Source organism: Salmo salar, chromosome ssa05 (assembly GCF_905237065.1).
Source record: "Salmo salar chromosome ssa05, Ssal_v3.1, whole genome shotgun sequence".
NCBI lineage: Eukaryota > Metazoa > Chordata > Actinopteri > Salmoniformes > Salmonidae > Salmo > Salmo salar.
In genome coordinates this window covers 74,952,405-74,973,450 of record NC_059446.1, presented here as the reverse complement: position 1 = coordinate 74,973,450, position 21,046 = coordinate 74,952,405, and positions in this window count along the sequence as shown.

Genomic DNA, 21,046 nt, shown 5'->3' with positions numbered 1-21,046 from the left:
AATCACCTTCGATTATTAGATTAGTGGTACTAAGATCTGGGAGTAAATCAAAAACATTACGAAAGAAATGTGGGTCATCAATGTTTGGGCCATAAACGTTCAATAGGGTGACAGGTAAATAGTTAATTTTCCCTGATACTATGATATACTTACCGTGTGGGTCTGTAGACAAGGACGAGAGTTGAAAAGGGATGTTTTTACAGAAGTGAATAGCAACACCTCAAGCCTTGGAAGAGAAGGGTGAGAAATCCAGTTGGATCTCAGATGCCGCTGCACCGTGGCTTTTATGTGCATTTCTTGCAGGAAAATGATGTCAGCACCAAGTGATTTCAATTGCTTAAATACCATACCCTTTTTGCGCGTGTGCCCGAGACCATGCACATTCCAGGAGACTAGACCCCAGAGAAACCCGGCCTCCCGACTGCTTCCCCAAATTAAGCACTGTTTTCCCCATCTCACGTAAATTAAGACCGCTGGTCATGATGGCTAGAACAGACAAATACTACGCTAGCAAGCTAACAACAGTTAGACTTAACTAACAGCCCTCTCCGCAGTTGTTGGAAAACAAATGAATATGTTACCGAATAAACATAAAATCCACTGTTTGCTCAGTCAATATCCCAGAATTTTGTGGCGAGTGATTTCACTCTTTCAGGCGGTTTGCTGTAGTTTTGATTTGAAGCTTGCAGCCTCTTTGGGCTTGGTGAAGACTCTTGGCATGCCGTTGTGATGAACATGTAGCTTGGCTGGGAAACGCAAGCTCTATTTCACCTCTGCCTCTCTCATGGTCTGCATCACATCTTGGAATGTGCACTGTTGCTCCATCACCTCCATGGTGTAGTCTGAGAAGATGAGAACCTTTTGGCCTTTGTATTCCATAGCTCGCTGTCATCCAAGTCATAGAATGAGTTCCTTTTCCTGAAAGTGAGGTACCCTTGCGATTATGTTGCGCGGCTTGGCACCTGGTGAGGGCTTCACCTGTAGAGAGCGGTATGGATAGTCAATTATGAGGGGCTTTGGGAAGTTGTTGTCGCCCAGCAGCTTGGGAATGAGCTTAGACACAAACTCTGTGGGTTTCCCTTGTTCTTCGTCCTCCAAAATCCCCACGAGTTTGATGTTCAGCCTGCGACTCCTGCCCTCTAAATTGAGAACCTTTGCTCGTTCTTCACTCAGATGTTTTCCAGGCCTCCGATCCGGGTGTCATGATTAGACAGAACCTCATCGGCTGTGTCCATGCAGCCCTTCAGTTTGCCCTGTGCTGTCTTGAGACTTAAACATTGTCTCAAGCCTGTTCAACGATCGTTGATAGTTTATTACAGCCTCTTTCACTTGTTGACACATGGCCGTGGCAGAATTTTGTTGCTGGGTAGCTGGAGAGTTGTAGTCATCAGTACTGAAAATGGTGCTAGCTGCTGCTTGTTGGGCCTGGGCCTTTGTAAACTTTGTATGAGATGTTCTGTTGGTTTTCGTCGCCATATTTCTCTTTTTCACTATTAGTTAGTGCCTGTGGTATATACTAAATAAAATCGTAAGATTTCCAAAGTCTTGGAGTGGAGATCTGAAGATTCTACTCCATACTCATGTGCACCAGCACCCTCAGTGAGAAGGAGGTGAGAGCTGTTACCTCTACTACCTGGACCGCCACTGGCTACAACACCCACACAGTAAGAGATTTTCACTTTCACCACTGGCACTGTTTGTGATGGTTTAGATTATGACATGTTGAACTGATTTCTGAGAGATTTCTCTCCCCATCCATCTCTTTCTCTCCCTCTCTCTCTCCATCAGGCTGGACAGAAGAAGAAAAAACTGACCTTCCTCAGCAACAGAATCCCTTCTGTACTGGAGAGGGTGTGTGTCCATCACACATGGACACACACCCTCCCACTCACACACCCACAATCAATACACACACTGATACAGACACCCACTAACTGACAAACACAGACACAACCTCACACATACAGTGAGGGAATAAAGTATTTGATCCCCTGCTGATTTTGTACGTTTGTGTCATGGTTGTCGTTGGTAAAGGAGGACCAAAACGCAGCAGGAATGTGGATGCTCATCTTGTGTATTTATTTACAAACTAAGTGAACACCAAAACAACAAAATGAAACGAACTCACGAACAACGAAACAGTCTTGAAAGGCTCACTCAGCAAAACAAGAAACAATCTCCCACAAATGACAAACACAAACACACCCTAATATATGGGACTCTCAATCAAAGGCAAATAGACAACACCTGCCTTCAATTGAGAGTCCCAACCCCAATTAACCAAACATAGAAACAGACTCACTAGACTAAACATAGAATTACATGAATATCAAACAGTGCCCAAAAACCCCGGAATACTTAAATCAAATGCCCTTCTAGAAAAACACCACCCCGAACCACATAAAACAAATACCCTCTGCCACGTCCTGACCAAACTAATGACAATTAACCCTTATACTGGCCAGGACGAGACAGTTTGACCACTGACAAAGAAATTATCAGTCTATAATTTTAATGGTAGGTTTATTTGAACAGTGAGAGACAAAATAACAACAACAAAAAATCCAGAAAAACGCATGTCAAAAATTGTATAAATTGATTTGCATTTTAATGAGGGAAATAAGTATTTGACCCCCTCTCAATCAGAAATATTTCTGGCTCCCAGGTGTCTTTTATACAGGTAACGAGCTGAGATTAGGAGCACACTCTTAAAGGGAGTGCTCCTAATCTCAGTTTGTTACCTGTATAAAAGACACCTGTCCACAGAAGCAATCAATCAATCAGATTCCAAACTCTCCACCATGGCCAAGACCAAAGAGCTCTCCAAGGATGTCAGGGACAAGATTGTAGACCTACACAAGGCTGGAATGGGCTACAAGACCATCGCCAAGCAGCTTGGTGAGAAGGTGACAACAGTTGGTGCGATTATTCGCAAATGGAAGAAACACAAAAGAACTGTCAAAATATCCCTCGGCCTGGGGCTCCATGCAAGATCTCACCTCGTGGAGTTGCAATGATCATGAGAACGGTGAGAAATCAGCCCAGAACTACATGGGAGGATCTTGTCAATGATCTCAAGGCAGCTGGGACCATAGTCACCAAGAAAACAATTGGTAACACACTACGCCGTGAAGGACTGAAATCCTGCAGCGCCCGCAAGGTCCCCCTGCTCAAGAATACATATACATGCCCGTCTGAAGTTTGCAATGAACATCTGAATGATTCAGAGGACAACTGGGTGAAAGTGTTGTGGTCAGATGAGACCAAAATGGAGCTCTTTGGCATCAACTCAACTCGCCGTGTTTGGAGGAGGAGGATGCTGCCTATGACCCCAAGAACACCATCCCCACCGTCAAACATGGAGGTGGAAACATTATGCTTTGGGGGTGTTTTTCTGCTAAGGGAACAGGACAACTTCACCGCATCAAAGGGACGATGGACGGGGGCCATGTACCGTCAAATCTTGGGTGAGAACCTCCTTCCCTCAGCCAGGGCATTGAAAATGGGTCGTGGATGGGTATTCCAGCATGACAATGACCCAAAACACACGGCCAAGTCAACAAAGGAGTGGCTCAAGAAGAAGCACATTAAGGTCCTGGAGTGGCCTAGCCAGTCTCCAGACCTTAATACCATAGAAAATCTGTGGAGGGAGCTGAAGGTTCGAGTTGCCAAACGTCAGCCTCGAAACCTTAATGACTTGGAGAAGATCTGCAAAGAGGAGTGGGACAAAATCCCTCCTGAGATGTGTGCAAACCTGGTGGCCAACTACAAAAAACGTGTGACCTCTGTGATTGCCAACAAGGGTTTTGCCAACAAGTACTAAGTCATGTTTTGCAGAGGGGTCAAAAACGTATTTCCCTCATTAAAACGCTAATAATTTTATAACATTTTTGACATGCGTTTTTCTGGATTATTTTGTTGTTATTCTGTCTCTCACTGTTCACATAAACCTACCATTAAAATTATAGACTGATCATTTCTTTGTCAGTGGGCAAATGTACAAAATCAGTAGGGGATCAAATACTTTTCTCCCTCACTCTAGCTGTAACGTTATAATCCATGTATATGTGTGTATCCCCCCATGATTTATTCTGTTGTGATGCACAATACAGTATTTCTGAGGTGTCATATATTATTTTATGTGAGCCAATAAAGCTATAATCTTCATGATGAAAAGTTAGTAGTGATGTTTATTGTCTACAGAAAACATTGAGAATCAGCACAGTCACAATGCACAGAATTACAACACAAACCACCACTTTAAAAGTCAATATATTCTTTATTTTACCAAATCAAAGGGTTACAAACGAAGGTTCTCAATTTAGAGGGCAGGAGTCGTAGGCTGAATATCAAACTCGTGGGGATTTTGGAGGAGGTCCTGCCATCCAGGACCTCTATACCAGGCAATGTCAGAGGAAGGCCCTAGTAATTGTCAAAGACTCCAGCCACCCTAGTCATAGACTGTTCTCTCTGCTACCGCATGGCAATCTAGGTCCAAGAGGCTTCTAAACAGCTTCTACCCCCAAGCCATAAGACTCCTGAACACCTAATCAAATGGCTACCCAGACTATTTGCATTGCCCCCCCTTTTACACCGCTGCTACTCTCTGTTGTTATCATCTATGCATAGTCACTTTAATAACTACCTACATTTACATATTACCTCAACTAACCGGTGCCCCCACACATTGACTCTGTACCGGCACCCCCTTGTATATACACTGCTCAAAAAAATAAAGGGAACACTAAAATAACACATCCTAGATCTGAATGAATGAAATAATCTTATTAAATACTTTTATCTTTACATAGTTGAATGCGCTGACAACAAAATCACACAAAAATAATCAATGGAAATCCAATTTATCAACCCATGGAGGTCTGGATTTGGAGTCACACTCAAAATTAAAGTGGAAAACCACACTACAGGCTGATCCAACTTTGATGTAATGTCCTTAAAACAAGTCAAATGAGGCTTAGTAGTGTGTGTGGCCTCCACGTGCCTGTATGACCTCCCTACAACGCCTGGGCATGCTCCTGATGAGGAGGCGGATGGTCTCCTGAGGGATCTCCTCCCAGACCTGGACTAAAGCATCCGCCAACTCCTGGACAGTCTGTGGCGCAAAGTGGCGTTGGTGGATGGAGCGAGACATGATGTCCCAGATGTGCTCAATTGGATTCAGGTCTGGGGAACGGGCAAGCCAGTCCATAGCATCAATGCCGTCCTCTTGCAGGAACTGCTGACACACTCCAGCCACATGAGGTCTAGCATTGTCTTGCATTAGGAGGAACCCAGGGCCAACCGCACCAGCATATGGTCTCACAAGGGGTCTGAGGATCTCATCTCGGTACCTAATGGCAGTCAGGCTACCTCTGGCGAGCACATGGAGGGCTGTGCGGCCCCCCAAAGAAATGCCACCCCACACCATGACTGACCCACCGCCAAACCGGTCATGCTGGAGGATGTTGCAGGCAGCAGAACGTTCTCCACGGCGTCTCCAGACTGTCACGTCTGTCACATGTGCTCAGTGTGAACCTGCTTTCATCTGTGAAGAGCACAGGGTGCCAGTGGCGAATTTGCCAAACTTGGTGTTCTCTGGCAAATGCCAAATGACCTGCACGGTGTTGGGCTGTAAGCACAACCCCCACCTGTGGACGTCGGGCCCTCATACCACCCTCATGGAGTCTGTTTCTGACCATTTGAGCAGACACATGCACATTTGTGGCCTGCTGGAGGTCATTTTGCAGGGCTCTGGCAGTGCTCCTCCTGCTCCTCCTTGCACAAAGGCGGAGGTAGCGGTCCTGCTGCTGGGTTGTGCCCTCCTACGGACTCCTCCACGTCTCCTGATGTACTGGCCTGTCTCCTGGTAGTGCCTCCATGCTCTGGACACTACGCTGACAGACACAGTAAACCATCTTGCCACAGCTTGATGTGCCATTCTGGATGAGCTGCACTACCTGAGCCACTTGTGTGGGTTGTAGACTCCGTCTCATGCTACCACTAGAGTGAAAGCACCGCCAGCATTCAAAAGTGACCAAAACATCAGCCAGGAAGCATAGGAACTGAGAAGTGGTCTGTGGTTACCACCTGCAGAACCACTCCTTTATTGGGGTGTCTTGCTAATTGCCTATAATTTCCACCTGTTGTCTATTCCATTTGCACAACAGCATGTGAAATTTATTGTCAATCAGTGTTGCTTCCTAAGTGGACAGTTTGATTTCACAGAAGTGTGATTGACTTGGAGTTACATTGTGTTGTTTAAGTGTTCCCTTTATTTTTTTGAGCAGTATAGTTTCGCTATTGTTATTTTACTGCTGCTCTTTAATTACTTGTTACTTTTATTTCTTATTCTTATCCGTATTTTTTTAAACTGTATTGTTGGTTAGGGGCTCGTAACTACACCTGTTGTATTCGGCGCATGTGACTAATAACATTTGATTTGATTTGAAAATCGAAATGTATGATGGGCATCCACAAATGAATACACACATTGGGAAACGTAACATATCAGTGGCGACCCGTCATTGAGAGCAGGTGGGGCAGAGCCTGTTTTGCATGTTATTTTGGCATTAATACGTGTCACATATCAGTTTGCAAACAATGTAAAAAATTGAGTTAATAAATCCGCATAGGAAACATGGTCTCTTTTTTGCTTTCTTGAGTAAGGAAGCTCCAAAATGCAGGTGTTTCAGCCTAGCTCAGTGCTTTCTGGTGGTGGTGGGGCAGCCATCGGAAAATACGGAGCTTAGGGGTTGGTAATGTTCTCTAGTTGTGCCGTGATTGGCACAGTGTTCTGTCACTCATGGGGACACTACATCACTGCAAAATCTACAGGGAGACCTCAAATTCAAGCCCCATGGGTGCTGCCATAGAGTAACATTAGAAGTGCCCATCCAAGAAGGCTCAAGGTCATTGGCCAAAGATAAATTGTCAAAACACGTTATATCTACCGTAGCTTTGATTGGACTGATCATGTCAACATCATACTTTAAACATTTTTGCTAGCAAGCTAGACAAACAGTCATCATCATGAATCACAGTGACAATCTGGTAGAAAATCCTTGTTATATGAAGAGAAATTATAGATAAAATGTATTGGTGCTCATTTGCCATTTGACATAAACATTACACAACAAGTTGGAAATTGCAAATTCACCAATGAGTGGTTTGGAAGGAATCAGTGGCTAAATGCAAGCATTGCAAAGCAATCCCTAGCCTGCTATTTAGCGGAGAGGGTGTGTGGTCCAAGTCTCGGTTTAAGGGTCTCTATTCCAAGCTTAAAAGGATAAACATTCAACACCATGGGCCAGAAAAGTTTGGATACATTGGCCATGCTGTCAATCCAACATGACTTCTGCCGCGTTCAAAACAACTGGAAACTTGGAACTTGAAAATCTCAGACTTTAGTGAGTTCAAGACAACTGGGAACTGAAAAAAACAAGCTCAGACTGGGAAAATATGTTTTGAACGGTCGTTCAACTCGGAATTCTAAGTTCTGAACTTGGGCCTCTATCTAGAGCTCCGACCTGAAGATCACTGACGTCATGATTCAACCTTGTTTTTTTCCGAGTTCCCAATTGTCTTGAAAGCACCATAAATCCAGAAAATGCCAGACTTTGATGACAAAGTTTTATGAAAAATTTGCCCACAAGCATCGCCGCGCCACCTTCCTGTTCAAGTGAGCACAGCACAACAAGGGGAGTCCATAAATGTCTTGTTTGCTGCTGCATAAATGATGTAATATGCCAGTGAGATATGTATACTGTAGCTAAGAAAGTACTACTAGGTGTATGTTGTGTAGTAAGCTGTTAGTAGCCCATGTGCCTCACCCTAATCATTTGGTCCCTTTCCCCCCTACTGTTCTGACTTGGTGGTTCACATGTAGCCTATAGCCTGTTTTAGAGAAATGTAATCATTGAATAATGCAAGAGCTTTCATTGTCTGCTTATATGCCCCCTTTATCCTACGGTACTGACTTGGTGTACAGGGAGAATACTGTAAGAACGGCCCATGTTCTGAATTCTGTCGCTGTACATTTCAAAAGTGCTGAACAAATAGCTATATTGACTGTGTCAGTCCTAGATCACTCATTAATGTTGTAATCGAAATTACGGATTGCCTCTTATCCGCTCGTTGTCCCCTTATGCCATAGTTTGTACATCTCATTTGTCAGTAGAAACCACATTTGTTTAAGCAAGTCAGCCATATCAGCTATGTTTTTTTAAAGGGCAGTAAATGAGGATGAATTAACTGTTTCGCTGCCAGACAAGGCTCCACTGATAGCCAGGTGTAGCAGTGGTAATGATTTAGTACATTGTGCTGAAAAGAAATCTCTGCTGCTGGGATAGCTTTATGTAGGCCCTAACAGTTTGTGGGCATCGTTTGTCACCGTTATAATGCAATTCGTGTATTGCTTAGTGTTGTGTAGTGGCTTTGCTGTCATGCATCTAAAACATTTTTTGTTGGTTCACCCACCAAGATTTACATGCTAAAATCGCCTCTGCATATCCATACTAAATGCAGTGTCTCGGATTTACTTACAGAATAATAGGAAATGCTCGGAGACCACATTGAGTGGGGTGGTAGATGCCTAGTCTCCATTATTGCTAAACGAATTGCTCAGCTCAGGTGCCAATATAGACATACATCATTTACACGCACACACGCAGACACACAGATCCAGCTCAGAGAGGCCTAGCCCATGAGCTCCATCAGCAGCAGGTATTCATTTAGAATGGGAAATCAATGTGTTATGCAACAAATGTTAGAGCATCGAATCATATCGCATCAAACTGAATCTCATCAATTGGTTCTCTAATCAAACCATATCGTTTAAAACTAAAACATATAATTTATGTGTCATATTGTAAGTCCATTCAGCAGGTAATTCTATGAGAAAGCTGTCCATTCCTGGTGCTTTTCTCCACGCTAATGTTTTAAAGCATCTAATATTTATTTTTGGTGGTCTCTGCTTTTAGTGATTTATTTTTCATCTGCTGATAATTGCTTCAGGGTTGTTGAGTCTAAGAAGGCTACAGGATTCATCCAACTGTTTAATTCTGATTCATATCAATTTCCATTGAAGCTTTTAAAATTGTCATTATCTGCGTTGTTGTTTCTAATTAACATGAATTTGAATCTTTATCTTTTACAATTATAACTGGTTTAGCGTGTATTCCTTTTGTGAGATATTTACCAGGGTTATTTTCCATTAAGTAGTATTCTTTATTTGAGTTGTTGGCTCTCTTCAAAAGTAAAAGAATGTATTCCTGCTTAAAATCAGAAATGTTATTTTCTTCCTTATCTTCTAAAGATTTTTTATGGGATTTTTCTAAGATTGAGATAATAAGTATGAGATAATCATTCCCCTTCAGTTTTTTTTTACATTTTATTTAACTAGGCAAGTCAGTTAAGAACACATTCTTATTTACAATGATGGCCTAGTTGGTTAACCGCCTTGTTCAGGGGCAGAACAACAGATTTTTACCTTGTCAGCTCAGGGATTTGATCTAGCAACCTTTCGGTTACTTGCCCAACGCTCTAACCACTAGACTACCTTCCAACCCAATGTACACCTTAGGGCTAGGCCCCTATTTTCTCCACTTCCTGTCAGACTGACGTGGCCAAAGTAAACTGCCAGTTACTCAGACCCAGAAGCCAGGATATGCATATAATTGGTAGCATTGGATAGAAAACACTTTTAAGTTTGTAGAAATTTTAAAATAATGCATGAGACTATAGCACAATATGGTAGGAGAAAAACTAACCGGAATAAAAACATTTTTTGATCCCATGCTCTTCAATTACAATGTATAGGGACAATGTTAAATCCGGCTCCCAGATTGCAATTCCTATGGCTTCCACTAGATGTCAACAGTCTTTGTTCAAAGTTTCAGGCTTGTTTCTTCCCAAACAGGAAGAATTTGGAGTTTTGGCACCGGGAGTCACAGTTAAAAATCAGTCTGTGGGCGCGTGACGAAGAGGACGCGCTAATTTTACTTTTCTATTGAACATACTTCTTTTCGTATTAAATATTATAGTTGAATTACATTTTAGGGTACCTGAGGATTGAATAGAAACATAGTTTGACTTGTTTTAACAAGGTTTAGCAGTAGCTTTTTTGATTCCTTTGTCTGCATGTTGAACGAGTGGATTACTCAAAATCAATGGCGCCATCTACACAGACCTTTTGGGATATAAAGAAGGATTTTATCTCACAAAACAACCATGCATGTTGTAGCTGGGACCGTTTGGATTGCAAACAGAGGAAGATTTTCAAAAAGTAAGTGATTATTTAATCGCTATTCGTGATGTTATGAAGCCTGTGCTGGTTGAAAAAATATGTTGATGTGGGGTGCCGTCCTCAAACAATCGCATGGTATGCTTTCGCTGTAAAGCCTATTGTAAATCGGACAATGCAGTTAGATTAACAAGAATTTAAGCTTTTAACCGATATAAGATACTTGTATGTACCAAAATGTTTAATATCCATCATTTTTATGATTATTTATTTGAATTGCGCGCCCTCCAATTTCACCGGAAGTTGTCGACTGGTGTCCCGCTAGCAGGATGCCGATCCCAGAGAAGGCATACCAAATTATATCGGCGGTTGGCTTTTCTCTGTCCTCAATGTCTACATTTGTAATGGTAAGGTTTTAATTTACGTATTTAATACATTTCGGATCCAGAAGATGCCCGCTGATGATTCTCCAACTACTGTTCCTAAGTGTATTTTTCTGTTGGTGTAATTAAGCAGAATGATCAATATCACTACAGTTGAAGTCGGAAGTTTACATACACCTTAGCCAAATACATTTAAACTCAGTTTCACAATTCCTGACATTTAATCCTAGTAAACATTCCCTGTCTTAGGTAAGTTAGGATCACCACTTTATTTTAAGAATGTGAAATGTCAGAATAATAGTAGAGCGTGATTTATTTCAGATTTTATTTCTTCCATCACATTCCCAGTGGGTCAGAAGTTTACATACACTCAATTACTATTTGGTAGCATTGCCTTTAAATTGTTTAACTTGAGTCAAACGTTTCGGGTAGCCTTCCACAAGCTTCCCACAATAAGTTGGGTGAAATTTGGCCCATTCCTCCTGACAGAGCTGGTGTAACTGAGTCAGGTTTGTAGGCCTCCTTGCTCGCACACACTTTTTCAGTTCTGCCCACAAATCTTCTATGGGATTGAGGTCAGGGCTTTGTGGCCACTCCAATATCTTGACTTTGTTGTCCTTAAGCCATTTTGCCACAACTTTGGAAGAATGCTTGGGGTCATTGTCCATTTGGAAGACCCATTTGCGACCAAGCTTTAACTTCCTGACTGATGTCTTGAGATTTTGCTTCAATATATTCACATACATTTCCCTCCTCATGATGCCATCTATTTTGTGAAGTGCACCAGTCCCTCCTGCAGCAAAGCACACCCACAACATGATGCTGCCACCCCCGTGCTTCACGGGTGGGATGGTGTTCTTCGGCTTGCAAGCCTCCCCCTTTTTCCTCCAAACATAACGATGGTCATTATGGCCAAATAGTTATATTTTTGTTTCATCAGACCAGATGATTTCTCCAAAAAGTACGATCTTTGTCCCCATGTGCAGTTGCAAACCGTAGTCTGGCTTATTTATGGCGGTTTTGGAGCAGTGGCTTCTTCCTTGCTGAGCGGCCTTTCAGATTATGTCGATATAGGACTCGTTTTACTGTGGATATAGATACTTTTATACCTGTTTCCTCCAGCATCTTCACAAGGTCCTTTACTGTTGTTCTGGGATTGATTTGCACTTTTCGCACCAAAATACATTTATCTCTAGGAGACAGAACGTGTCGCCTTCCTGAGCAGTATGACAGCTGCGTGGTCCCATGGTGTTTATACTTGCGTACTATTGTTTCTACAGATGTACGTGGTACCTTCAGGCGTTTGGAAATTGCTCCCAAGGATGAAACAGACTTGTGGAGGTCTACCATTTTTTTCTGAGGTCTTGGCTGATTTCTTTTGATTTTCCCATGATGTCAAGCAAAGAGGCACTGAGTTTGAAGGTAGGCCTTGAAATACATCCACAGTTACACCTCCAATTGACTCAAAGGACGTCAATTAGCTTATCAGAAGCTTCTAAAGCCATGACATAATTTTCTGGAATTTTCCAAGCTGTTTAAAGGCACTGTCAACAAAGTGTATGTAAACTTCTGACCCACTGGAATTGTGATAAAGTGAATTATAAGGGAAATAATCTGTCTGTAAAGAATTGTTGGAAAAGTTACTTTTATCATGCACAAAGTAGATGTCCTCACTGACTTGCCAAAATTATAGTTTGTTAACAAGAAATTTGTGGAGTGGTTGAAAAATGAATTTTAATGACTCCAACCTAAGTGGATGTAAACTTCCGACTTCAACTGTACATCACCATTTTTTTTATCCAGTAAATTGTTGAATGCATTTTTGGAGAGAAAGAAATGTAGTAAATTCTTGAGTAGTTTTTCTTACTTAGAGAAAAAAAGGAATAATCATTTGTAGTTGGGAATAGTAATCTCCAGGTGTCCTGTACATTATTTGTAGAGATTACATTTTTTAGCCTCTTTAGAGGCTCCCTAAATGTGACTTTTTTATTACTAAGTCAATCTTAGTAAAATCTTATCGAATGTAGGATTTAGGTCACCTGCTAAAATAATAGTTCCTATCTGGATTTGATCTAATATAGCTTGAATTCAATCTAAAAACACCAGATTTGCCTCTGGCGTGATATACAATTAAATCAATGTGTATTTTTCACCATGTAGGGTACAATTCAACATTAGAAAAAAGGCCTTCTTGGTCCATGTGCTAGGATATAAGGGAAAATTGTGTATTCTTATTTATCAGTATGCCTACACCTCTGCTGTTACTACAGTAGGTGGCAGCATAGGCCTCTCCATCCCAGCTCCTCTTTAAATATGACAATTCTCCTTTTCTTAAATGGAACACTTGCAACCACATTTGCTGACAATCTCTTTAAGTGTTCGAGAACCATATGCCCCCCCCCCCCCCCCCCCCCATCATGTTGCCAGTGCACATTCCATGTGACCAGTTGGATTTTGTTGGTATTTACTTGTATTGAATAAAAGTGAACCTAATCTATCACTGAAGAACCAAATAAAACATTTTAGCAGACATTACATAATGGGGCGGTGGGCATTCACACACACAACTGGCCGTGATTGGGAGTACCATAGGGCAGCGCACAATTGGCCCAGAGCTGGCCCAGGGTTTGGCCGGTGTAGGCCGTCAAAGTAAATAAGAATTTGTTCTTAACTGACTTGTCTAGTTAAAAAAAAGGTTACTTTTTTTTTTTTTAAATACTTTAAAATTAGCTACTTTTTCCACATTGGAAATCTGTAAGTCTCTTTGCTATAAACAATGAGGGACAGTGCAGGAACTGACCAATGGCAGGTATCAATGGACTGACCAATGACAGGCACCAATGGGTATTTCCTAATATGATGGGCTGATCAATGGCAGATACCGACAGGGGTTTCCTGATAACAAGGAACGCCCGAATTGTGGTCTGCAATTACACCATATTGCACAGAAGTGCAAGATCAAATGACTCGATCACACCAACAGTGTTATTCCATTTTGGTACACCAGAAGTACATTCATTTACAATGGAATGCTGCCTTTGCCTTGCAGCATGGAGTTACAGAGGCTGTCGCAGTGCGTTCTGTGTGGTGTATATGTGTATGCGTCAAACTGTTTGCGAAGATGGCTTGACAGAAATGGTACCAGAAGGTGTATGTTGAACTTTTGTTGCAAACATCTAAATGATGCTGCGTACCATTTTGCGCAAAACACTGTCCGTGTGATCAAGGCTTTTAAGAACAGGCCACCTACCTTGCTTTGGCAGCGTGCGAACCTGTTCACAGTGCGAAGCTGGGAAGTTTTCAAAGCTGGGCACATTGCGCAGTTTGAGTAGGTTACTGATATTCCCTGGGGGATTTTCAGCATGCAAATGGATTTGTAGATCGATGACTCTACTAAATTACATGCTGGGTACCTCACTGAGGAGTGGACGCACCAGTTGTTGCATAAGATGAGGTGCTTTCGGAAGGTAGAAAGAAAGTAATATGAGCAGAAATTGTCGGTGAAGCAGCTATTCGTAAAGGTTTGAATCGATTTTCTGACCAATGCATGCTACATTTGGATCGGTTTTGTGTCCGCGGACCGCTGCAGTTATATCTTAATAAATATTTCAATTGGGACCAATGCATAGGCCTATCGGTCACGTCTTGATCAGACAAACAGGAGTACACCTCTTTCACACCTACAGCACTATTGCGCAAAATGGTACGCAGCGTCATCTAGATATGTGTGCTACAAAAGTTCAACATTCACCTTCTGCTACCATTAATGTCAAGCCGTCTATGCATCATTTCGATAAATCCAACATATGCACCACACAGAACGCACTGCAACTGCCTCTGCAACGCAACGCAATGCTGCAAGGCAAACGCAGCATTCCATTGGAAATGAATGTACTTCTGGTGTATAAAAATGTAATGAAGCTGTCGGTATGATCGAGGCATTATTGCATTTAGGTACACCAAAAGTACGTTCATTTCCAATGGAACGCTGTGTTTTCCTTTTCAGCATTGCGTTCTGTGTGGTGCATATGTTGGATTTATCGAACCCACCAACCCCACTTTTACGCTACTACTACTCACTGTTTATCATATATGCATAGTCACTTTAACCATATATAGCCTCGCTACTGGTCCCGTGGGGCTCAGTTGGTAGAGCATGGTATTTGCAACGCCAGGGTTGTGGGTTCGATTCCTACTGGGGGAAAAAAATAAAATATGTATGAAAATGTATGCATTCACTACTGTAAGTCGCTCTGGATAAGAGCGTCTGCAAATAACAAAAATGTACTGTTATTTTACACTGTCTTTTTATTGTTGTTTTTATTTCTTTACTTATTGTTCACCTAATACCTATTTTTTACTTAAAAATTGCACTGTTGGTTAGGGCCTATAAGTAAACATTTCACTGTAAGGTCTACCTACACCTGTTGTATTCGGCGCACGTGATAAATAAACTTTGATTTGATTTGACTGGGACCTTACTCATACTGTAACTATCCATGGGCTGGAGAATTATATATTTTTTGTGAAACTGATTTGCAGTATATATTCAGGAACAAATTAACCAAATCAGGGCCAGGTTTTTTGATCCACAAGGAAACAGGTGCAGTTAAACCTAAACTTATCAAAGAGAAACGACACCCCTGAACCATATGTCCACCTGGACCTAACAAAAAGCCAAAGGTCAGTTTGTGCACCACTCAGATCCAGAACCCTCCCTCTGGCTATAGAGACAGGTAGGTTTAACAGAGTGCCTGAAGAGGAGAGAATGTAAATAAAACGAGTTGGTCCCATGTTTCATGAGCTGAAATAAAAGATCCCAGAAATGTTCCATATGCACAAAAAGCTTATTTTTCTCAAATTTTGTGCAGAAATATGTTTACATCCCTGTTAGTGAGCATTTCTCCTTTGCCAAGATAATCCATCTAACTAACAGGTGTGTGATATCAAGAAGCTGATTAAACAGCATTACCACTACGCCTTGTGCTGGGGACAATAAATGGCCACTCTAAAATGTGCAATTTTGTCAAACAACACAATATCAAATATGTCTAAAGTTTTGAGGGAGTGTGCAATTGCCAAGCTGACTGCAGGAATGTCCACCAGAGCTGTTGCCAGAGAATGTAATGTTAACGTTGTTTTAGAGAATTTGGTAATACGTCCAACCGGCCTTACATCCACAGAACACGTGTAACAACGCCAGCCCAGGACCTCCACATCTGGATTCTTCACCTGCGGTATCGTCTGAGACCAGCCACCCAGACAGCTGATGAAACTGAGGAGTATTTCTGTCTGTAATAAAGCCCTTTTGTGGGGAAAAACTCAAATCTTATTGTCTGGGCTTGGCTCCCCAGTGGGCAGGCATGTATTGTTGTCTCTACCTTCTTGCCCTTTGTGCTGTTGTTTGTGCCAAATAATGTTTGTACCATGTTTTGTGCTGCTACCATGCCGTGTTGTCATGTGTTGCTGCCTTGCTATGCTGTTGTCTTAGGTCTCTCTTGTCGTGATGTGTGTTTTGTCCTATATTTATATTTTATTTTTAAATGTTTCATCCCAGCCCCCATCCCCGATGGAGGATTTTTGCCTTTTGGTAGGCCGTCATTGTAAAATAAGAATTTGTTCTTAAATGACTTGCCTAGTTAAATAAAGGTTAAATAAAATAAAACATAAATAAAATGGCAACCAATGGGGTGAGTCTATGCCCTCCCAGGCCAACCCATGGCTGCGCCCCTGCCCAGTCATGTGAAATCCATAGATTTCAGGACAGGAAGGAAGCCATTTAATGGTTGAAAAAGTAACTTGTAAAATAAGAGCAATATTTTATTGGCCAGGCTAGCGGAAAGCCATAAAGCAGTGGTGTAAGGGCTGCGTGGCATGCGATGCACACAAGTTATAGGGACCAGCGCCCAGAGCATCCATGACAAAATCTATCACAGGTTGCCATTTTGAAAGAATAGCTGTAGAATTAATGGGTCCTTTACAGAGACTGGATGAGGACACAAACATTATAGTTACTGTACTAGGTGGTGCACTCTCAGAAAAAAAAGAGTGCTACATAAAACCCTTTATCCTGTAGGAGAACCCTCTGAAAAAAGGTTCCAGATAGAAACCTTTCAGGTAAGATGAACCCCTTTTTGTCTACAAATAGCACCGTTTCCGATCAATATGATGTCATTTTTTGTTGTTGACAATGAAAAAAAGTTTGGATGAGATTCGCCATAAAATATGATGGCATACAGGAGTACTACTCAATTTTCCACTGGGTTCACACCATACAATTTGTTATTTTATTGAACCTTTATTTAACCAGGTTAGTCTTGTTTTAAGGGGAGACCTGGACTCAAGAGAGTGTGGTGAAATATTCTAATCAAGTGAGAGAGACTGTCATTTCTTCAAACAATAATCTTTATTCAATATCGATTAATTATTGCAATAATGAAACTACTCAACCCAACAGCCTAACTGAAAATGATCAAACAGATTATATAGGACCTAAAAATGCTTAGTCAGGCTGGTTCCAGTCAGGCTTGTCCGTCTCCTGGTTGTCTGCATGGGATGTTGTTTTACCCCAACCCGGCTTAGTTTCCCAGATGCCAGGAAGATGAGACAATGAGGCAGTGTTCTAAACTCTTCCAGGCTATCTCTATCTCAGGTCACACACACCACAGCTTGTCTATGGAATGATAGCTTTAGGTTTTAAATCACCAAGTCATTGTCAGCTCAATCTATCTCTAGCTAAATCTAATTTCCTTGAACATACGCCCAGACAAACTGCAGGAAGCTAGAGTGGAAACCATCTCTTTTCAGAAACACATAATTAAACAGAACATAAATGTCCTACTTTTTGTTAAGTATATAACCGTTAACTATTAATACCAAACAAATCAGGTAAATATGTAATTTTTCTATCACAAGAGACATGGACTCAAGTAAGACCTAGACACAAGGCTCAACAGAGACCTGGACACAAGGCTCAAGAGAGACCTGGACACAAGGCTCAAGAGAGACCTGGACACAAGGCTCAAGAGAGACCTGGACACAAGGCCCAAGAGAGACCTGGATACAAGACTCAAGAGAGACCTGAACACAAGACTCAAGAGAGACCTGGACACAAGGCTCAAGAGAGACCTGGACACAAGGCCCAAGAGAGACCTGGACACAAGGCTCAAGAGAGACCTGGACACAAGGCTCAAGAGAGACCTGGACACAAGGCTCAAGAGAGACCTGGACACAAGGCTCAAGAGACCTAGACACAAGGCTCAAGAGAGACCAGGACACAAGACTCAAGAGAGACCTGGACACAAGACTCAAGAGAGGCCTGGACACAAGTCATCTTAAATGTATGTACCCACAACACTTCCTGTTGTTGGTCCAATCCCAGATCCCCCTGCTGCAGCGAAGCCAGGCCCTGTCGCCCCACCCATTGTCTCTGCTGGCAAATTCCTGGAGTGCCCCCGCATGGTTGCAGACCAACAGTGCTCTCACTGGCAAGGGCTCTCTGAAGGGCCAGCCTGGGGGCAAGGAGCACAAGACCTGGGCTAAATACTATGTCAGGTATCATACAGTATACACACCTAAACCTGGGCTAAATACTATGTCAGGTATCATACAGTATACACACCTAAACCTGGGTTAAATGCTATGTCAGATAACATACAGTATATACACATCTAAACCTAGACTAAATACTATGTCAGGTACAGTTGAAGTCGGAAGTTTACATACACTTAGGTTGGAGTCATTAAAATTCGTTTTTCAACCACTCCACAAATTTCTTGTTAACAAACTATAGTTTTGGCATGTCGGTTAGGACATCTGCTTTGTGCATGACACAAGTAATTTTTCCAATAATTGTTTACAGACAGATTATTTCACTTATATTTCACTGTATCACAATTCCAGTGGGTCAGAAGTTTACATACACTAAGTTGACTGTGCCTTTAAACAACTTGGAAAATTCCAGAAAATGTCATGGCTTTAGAAGCTTCTGATAGGCTAATTGACATAATTTAGGCCAATTGGAGGTGTACCTGTGGATGTATTTCAAGGCCTACCTTCAAACTCAGTGCCTCTTTGCTTGACATCATGGAAAAATCAAAAGAAATCAGCCAAGACCTCAGAAAAAAATGGTAGACCTCTGTTTCATCCTTGGGAGCAATTTCCAAACGCCTGAAGGTACCACGTTCATCTGTACAAACAATAGTATGCAAGTATAAAAACCATGGGACCACGCAGCCATCATACCACCCAGAAAGGAGACGCGTTCTATCTCCTAGAGATGAACATACTTTGGTGCGAAAAGTGCAAATCAGTCCCAGAACAACAGCAAAGGACCTTGTGAAGATGCTGGAGGAAACAGGTACAAAAGTATCTATATCCACAGTAAAACGAGTCCTATACTGAAATAACCTGAACGGCCGCTCAGCAAGGAAGAAGCCACTGCTCCAAAACCGACATAAATAAGCCAGACCAGAGGCTTGCAAGTCGAAGAACACCATCCCAACCGTGAAGCACGTGGGTGGCATCATCATGTTGTGGGGGTGCTTTGCTGCAGGATGGACTGGTGCACTTCACAAAATAGATGGCATCATGAGGGAAGAAAATGATGTGGATATATTGAAACAACATCTCAAGACATCAGTCAGGAAGTTAAAGCTTGGTCACAAATAGGTCTTCCAAATGGACAATGACCCCAAGCATACCTCCAAAGTTGTGGCAAAATGGCTTAAGGACAACAAAGTCAAGATATTGCAATTTGTAAGTCGCTCTGGATAAGAGCGTCTGCTAAATGACGTAAATGTAAATGTACAAATATTGGAGTGACCATCACAAATCCCTGACCTCAATCCTATAGAACATTTGTGGGCAGAACTGAAAAAAGTGCGTGTGAGCAAGGAGGCCTACAAACCTGACTCAATTACACCAGCTCTGTCAGGAGGAATGGGCCAAAATTCACCGAACTTATTGTGGGAAGCTTGTGGAAGGCTATCCAAAACGTTTGACCTAAGTTAAACAATTTAAAGGCAATGCTAACAATTACTAATTGAGTGTATGTAAACTTCTGACCTGCTGGGAATGTGATGGAAGAAATAAAAGCTGAATTAAATCATTCTCTCAACTATTATTCTGACATTTCACATTCTTATAATAAAGTGGTGATCCTAAATGACCTAAGACAGGGAAGTTTGTCAGCTTACTTTTAAAGAGGTTGTCAGCTTACTTTTAAATTGCAGAAACAACGGTCAGATGTGCTGTATGAAGTTCTGTAGTACAGTGGAATGGACCTTATTCCATCGTACACTATAACCTTACTTATACTCAAAACTTACTTTGGGGTTGTTTCAGAGCACAATAAACCAGTGTTGCCTAGGTTACCCTTCAGGAGAAGGGTGGAGGAAAATGGTAAACTGTGGGCTCCAAGGGATGTTGATGTGTCAGCTGAAAGGGAACTGGACACTGTCAGGACTGAAAGCTAGTCAAAGACACAGAGACATATACAACACAAACGGGCGTAAACACTGAGATGCCCTGTGCACCTACAAGAGAAAGTGTCAAGCACCTGAGTCAATTGCAGCAGGTCAGGGGGTGGACCCCAAAGAACTGTTAGGAGCACTGAACTATATATTAACGGTTTGGAAGCCCGCTTGGCAAGAGGGTTTGGTTTTTAACACTGGTAACCATATACATTCAGAAAGCATTGACAAAGATTTTCATAATGCAGTCTATCACAGTGCCATCCATTTTGTTACCAAAGCCCCTTATACCACCCACCACTGTGACCTGTATGCTCTTGTTGGCTGGCCCTCGCTACATATTCGTTGCCAGACCCACTGGCTCCAGGTCATCTATAAATCTATGCTAGGTAAAGCTCCGCCTTATCTCAGCTCACTGGTCACGATAACAACACCCACCCGTAGCACGTGCTCCAGCAGGTATATCTCACTGGTCATCCCCAAAGCCAACACCCCCTTTGGCCGCCTTTCCTTCCAGTTCTCTGCTGCCAGTGACTGGAACAAATTGCAAAACTTGCTGAAGCTGGAGACTTACATTTCCCTCACTAACTTTAAACATCAGCTATCTGAGCAGCTAACCGATAGCTGCAGCTGTACATAGTCAATCTGTAAATAGCCCACCCAATCTACCTACCTAACCACCATATTGTTTTTATTTACTTTTCTGCTCTTTTGCACACCAGTATCACTACTTGCACATCATCATCTGCTCATCTATCACTCCAGTGTGTTATTGACTGTACGCTTGTTTATTCCATGTGTAACTCTGCGTTTATTCCATGTGTAACTCTGCGTTGTTTTTGTCGCACTGCTTTGCTTTATCTTGGCCAGGTCGCAGTTGTAAATGAGAACTTGTTCTCAACTAACCCACACTAGGTTATTGTTCTATCTGTGTGGTCACTGTACAATGT